Raw genomic sequence first — 6170 nt, forward strand, 5'->3', positions numbered from 1 at the left:
CCTACAATAGTGAGAAAATTCTTGAACCAGAGAGAGAAAGTGTGTTGGAGAGTATTTGGGTAAAGATCAAAAGAGGAAGAAATAGATATGATGTTATCTTCAGAGTACATACTGCAGACCACTTGGACAGGTTTAGGAATCAAACCCCATCTTGGCATAGAAGTATATGTGATGTTGATGTCAGCCCTGTCTGACTCTTCGTGACCCTCTTTGGGCTTTTCTTGGCAATGATACTAGACTGGTTTGCCATTGCTTTCTCCTGCTTATATTACAGATGAGGAAACTGAAGCAAACAGGGTTAAATTACTTGCCCAGTTTTACACAGCTAGTTAATGTCTGAGGCCTGATTTGAACTCAGGTCTTCCTGACTCTAGGCTCAAAGTTCTATCCACTGCACCACTTAGCTGCCTCTAATATGATGTGAGACTTCAATTATCCAGATATCTGCTACCATTCTCTTTTTCTGCCAAATGCAAAGTAACTAATAACTATTTGTCTTGCTTTGAACTGGTTATTCAAAAACACAAGGAACCAACAAGGGGAAATTCTATTGTCGATCTGATTCTCATCAACAGAGAAGAACTGGTAGCTAAAATTGATCAAACATTAGGGGGAACTGACCAATAGTCTCAAATTCGTGACAAAGAGAGGGAGTTAAGCATATTTTGACAAGTGTCTTAGATTTTGGGAAACAGATTTTAAGGGGTTCAGAAGAAGGATAGGTAAGATAGGTAAAATTCAACAGAGAAAGTCAGCCCAGGAGGAACAGAAAACTCTCATAGGTGAAATTCTGAAGAGAGAGAGAGAGAAGAGAGAGAGAGAGAGAGAGAGAGAGAGAGAGAGAGAGAGAGAGAGAGATAATTCTAGTGAGAAAGAAAAATGGGAATCGCCTGAAGAGTCCAATATGAATACACAGATAACTCACCAGCTAACTTCAATTTTAAAGATGGCCCATACAGACCATGAAAGCAAAGGCAGTTAACAAAGAATGAATATAGGAATGACATGGCTCTGTAAAGACAGTGTTAAGAATTCTAAAGGAGTCTTTTTAGCTATATTGAGGAAAGGGGAGGATCAAAGAAGGGATAGGACCACTGCTTAGGGGAAATGAGATGGTGACAACCAACCAGATGAAGGAGGCAGAGCTGCTCAATTTTAATTCTTGTTTTCTCTGAAAGGAGAATGAACTTTGCACTGGAAATGATAGAACAAAAATTGGTAACAAGGAATTGATACCCAAGAAAAATGAGATGGTAAGAGAGCACCATTGCCCTGGATGAATTCAAGTCCCCTGACCCAAATTAAATACATCTTTGCGTATTAAAAAAAAAAATAAACTGAAAGATGTGCTTGTTGAGTCACTGACAGTAATAGTTAAAAAGAGAGAGAGAGAGAGAGAGAGAGAGAGAGAGAGAGAGAGAGAGAGAGAGAGAGAGAGAGAGAGAGAGAGAGAGAGAACAGGAGAAGTACCACAAAACTGGAGGTGGGAATTTTCAAAAAAGAGAAGAGTATGCAAACTATATGCCAATGAGGTTGACTATAATTCCTGGGACAATTCTATAAAAGATGATTAAATAAAAGGCTATTGAACATCTAGAAAAGGAAACAGTTGTAACAGTGTGTCTGTGACAGTTGTTTGAAGGTGAAAAGTTTGCTGGACTACTACAGGAGGAAAGAGGTACCCTGTCCCTTTCTCCTGGCCCCATCTTTAGAGTATGGATTTTAACAATCATTTGTAGCCAATCCCATACTCCTCCCACCAGATGAGTACTATTCTACTCTATGAGTATTTACTATCGTTGGCTCCACCCCTACAGTGGGATTTCTAGGTACATATATGAACAAAACCACAGAGAAAAGAGCTAAGTGACCACCACAGCCATCCAGCCCCCATCAGACAGCCTGCTGCTATTTTTAATCCATGTTTTACTAGGGGAAAGGACAAGATCTATGTTCTCCTGTAAAAGAGGAAATTTCTTTCACCTCAGTTGACAAGACCCAGAATATAATCACAAACTGTGAAAGGTATGAGGTGTTAAAGCACCTGCCAAGATGTAGGGATACCCAGATCCCTTTATGAGATACGAAACTCATTCTGATTCAGTCAAAAGGGAAATAATTGACTTTAAAAAAAAAAACAGATTAGCCACACACCTGAGGACTATATAATAGCTATGCCCTGAGTAGTTTGAGGTAGAAAAGGCTTGCTTTAGAGCAGTTGTGGAGTGGGATCCCTCTGGAAAAGGTAGAAATTTCTCCCTAATGGAACCTAACCATGACCTGTCCAAAGAGAAACACCATGTAAAACAGTTTAAAAGGCAGATCAAGAATTCTAAGATTTTTAAAGCCAAGAAGTGCCTCTAAAAGAGACCCCAGAACCTAGCATGGTGTCTGGTACTTAGTAAACGCTTCATAAATATTGATTGATTTCTATACTGTTGCTGATAAATATCTTTTTATTAACTGTTAGATGGTCTTCTAGTATCTCATTTTGTTTCATTTCCAAAACCAAATCAGTAGGCCAGCCTAAGTTGGGCCTGGCACAGAATTTTGTAGATATTCATGGGATGGTGCACCCCAGGTGTATGGGGAGAAATGCCATGTAGCTACTGTTCTCACTGTGCTATTTTAGTAAATATCTTTGCTAAGAGTTAACTAAATCCACTAGCTGACTATTAAGAGGAAAATTACCAATAGGGGCTTATACAATAATTTTAGGAGAAGGTACCTATAGAACCTAGGAGTAACAGTCACATACTAGGGACCCAATCTCTAAGTGCAAGTAGAATTTGGGTGAGTCCCACATTGCATTAGCACAGTGACCCGAAGAAAGAAGTGGGGGTGGGGGTGGGGGTGGGAATCAGACCTATAGAGGGGGAGAATCTAAGAGAAGAGGATGAAAGTTCTTTATTAAATGCAGGTATTTTTAAATAACTATAATTAGCTAGAATGGACAACTGATAATTGCAAGTTTTTTGTTTTAAATATTTATCATATATTTGAAAGAGTCATTCAATAATACGACATGGTGATGCTAGGGATCTTTTCCTATTCACCTTTTAAGAGCAAAAAATTTCTTTGGACCTGAACTTCTCCACCTTCTTTTTCCTCCCATCCCCAGCTCCCCAGCACATGCTCTCTGCCTTCCACATTAAAAGCTGAGTAAAGGTCTCTTTCAGTTGGAGGTCAAGAGGTGGCAACTGAAGGCGTGGAACAAGCTCCCATCCCCCACCAAACTATTGGATCTTATTTGAATGGGAGATGCTCTTCCATTGAGTGTATGAATACTGTCAATGAAATTAGCCAGTGTCATTGAAGGAATGGAAAAAAAAGACAAGGCAGCTCTTGAAACCTCAACCCAGACCTTGTCTGAATGGGCTTTTATTCCAATTATTAGGTCATTGAATTGAAAGTAGAACTCACATTGGAACTCACTCATGGTATTGGCTGGGGAGGGGATGGGACGCTATTAATGGAACACTGGAAGAATCTGAGTTGTACTCATTGGGAAGGTTACCTGAGAAAAGGAATCAAGTGAATTTATGGTTTAAGGAATGCTAAAATGAGCATACACACACACACACACACACACACACACACACACATTCAGCTGTTTCCATCTAATTACTATTTTTGAAAGGTTTCTGTAGCTATGGAAACTTCTCTACCCACCCCCACCCCCAGTCTTTCAATAAGGAGTTAGTGAATGGGGGCAATGGTAAAAAATAACTGTCTTGTGTCTCTTTTTTCCAGTGCTGATTCTTTTAGATGAGAAGCTCTTTGAAGGCAAGGGTTATGTCATTTCAATATATTTTTGTTTCATGCATTAACTTAGCAACTCCTTATGAAGAACTTACTGCTCACTAAGTTCCATACTAGGTTTTAGAAAGGTGAGTTATTTAGCTCTTCCTGCCCACACTCCCTGAATCTGAAGGGAGATGAGCCTTCTGAGCCTTTTTAAAAGAAATTTTCCTTTATTTAGCATTTCATTTTTTTCCCAGTTAAATGTAAAAACAATTTTAGCATTCATTTTTTAAAACTTTGAATTCCAAATTCTCTCCCTTCCTCCCTCTCCACCTCCTCCATTGAAAAGGCAAGCAATTCATATAGGTTACACATATGTAGGCATGCAAAACATATCCATAATAGTCACATTGTGAAAGAAAACATACACAAAAGCAAAAATAAAAATTAAAACCTCAAGAAAAATAAAGTAAAAAAGTATGCTTCAATCTGCATTTAGACACCACCAGTTCTTTGTCTGTGTATGATTAGCATTTCTCATCATAAGTCCTTCAGAGTTGTCTTGGATCATTGTATTGCTAAAAATAGCTAAGTCATTCATAGCTGGGGTTCTTACAATATTGTTGTTACTTTGTACACAGTACATTTCACTTTGCATCAGCCCATGAAAGTCTTTCCAGGTTTTTCTGAGAGCATCCTTGAGTCTTTTCTTTCACAAAGCTAGTGACCAGCCATGCCTTTGAAGCTGACACTTTCTTTGGCAACTCTAAGAACGATGTAGAAGAGAAAAGGTTCATAACGCTAGTAAAAAGAGTAGGGAGGTATGATTTCAAAGTATTTAACCAGCTCTTTGACTAAAATATTTTACTTTCACAGATCTGCTGTGTACCTGAAGTTCCTACCATTTCCCTGTATTAAGATATTACATTATATTAGGAGGAATTACCATATTTGCTAGCTAACACATTGTGACAACTATTACCTAGAAATGCGGTAGGATCTGAAATAGATACGGTAGGGAGAGTTAAGAGGAGGACTGGTACTTCAGTACTAGTTCTAGCTCTCCCACCAATTTACTATAATTGAAGGTAGGAAATAGGGTTTTACATATGAGGAACTAAAAGTAGGCCAATGTAGCTGTATCATAAAATATAAAAGACAGTAAAGTGTAAGAAGACCAAAAAGATAAGAAGAGGCCATGTTGTAAAAGAACTCTAAATGACAGAGGACTTTATATTTCATCCTAGAGCAGTAAGCCACTGGAATTCAATGAGAAGTGACATGGTTAGACCTTTATAAACATTATCTTGGCAGTTGAGTGGAGGGATTAAACAGAATAAGGAAAATCTTGAGGCAGGGATACTAATTAGAAGTCTATTTCAATAGTCTGAGAGGGAATGAGGATCTAAGCTAGAGTTGTGTTTGAGTAGTAGGAAGGATACATAAACAAAAGGTATTATAAAAGTAGAAACAAGATTTGACAACAGATTGATTATTTGGGGTTAGTGAGAGTAAGACTTAAATAGTGACACTGTTGTGAGCCTGGGTAGCTGGGAAGATAGTGGTGCCCCTGACAAAAAATAAGGAAGGGGTAGGAAAGATAATAAATTTTATTTTGGATATATTTGACATTGAGATGCCTACAGGACATACAGGTGAAAATGTTTGAGAGACAGTTGGTGATAAGTCACTATATATCAAGAGAGAGACTAGAGCTTGATACATAAATCTGGGAATCATCTTCATAGAAATGACAATTTAATCCCTGGGAGTTGATGAGATAATCAAGTAAAATAGAATAAAGGGAAAAGAAAATAGTACACAGGACGTGAGACCTAGAGAACCCTGGAGGTAGCTATGAATAGGTTACCTAAACCCCAGGAAACTCTCTAAGATTACAAGTTTCAAATAGATTTAGTGGAGAAATGTTCCACAAAGGAAGTTCCTTATACTGATGAAGTCAGATTCAAACCAAAAATCTCTCCAAAATGCTACTATAGGATTTCAATGTAACATCTCCTACGCTTGGATAGCCTGCTGTTCTTCTGCTAAGGCAAGGAATAGAACATGGTTTGGAGATAGGGATGGGATTTGAGAAAGCCATTAAAAATAAAGAGAAAATGCTGGGAGGGGGGAAAAGAAGATAGCCTCCCTCAAAAACACAGCAGAAACAGAGGAGGCATTAGCAGCATTGAAGCACCTCAGCTAGAGTGATGCTGCTGTTATAAAACTGCCAGGGTCTAGAAGTCCACCTGGGGAGCAAGAAAGACATTCTCTTATATCTTCCCAACTAGTACTCAGAGGAAGCTATACTTCCAAACTGCAAACTTCCAGGCTGCCTTAGAACCATGCCAGTAAGCCAGACACCTAGGTCACTATAGCACTATGAAATTTGGGCTTCTTAGTGTTTTAAGAGTGAATACTCC

Source organism: Phascolarctos cinereus, unplaced genomic scaffold (assembly GCF_003287225.1).
Source record: "Phascolarctos cinereus isolate Bilbo 61053 unplaced genomic scaffold, phaCin_HiC Scaffold_5;HRSCAF=322, whole genome shotgun sequence".
In the NCBI taxonomy this organism is placed as follows: domain Eukaryota; kingdom Metazoa; phylum Chordata; class Mammalia; order Diprotodontia; family Phascolarctidae; genus Phascolarctos; species Phascolarctos cinereus.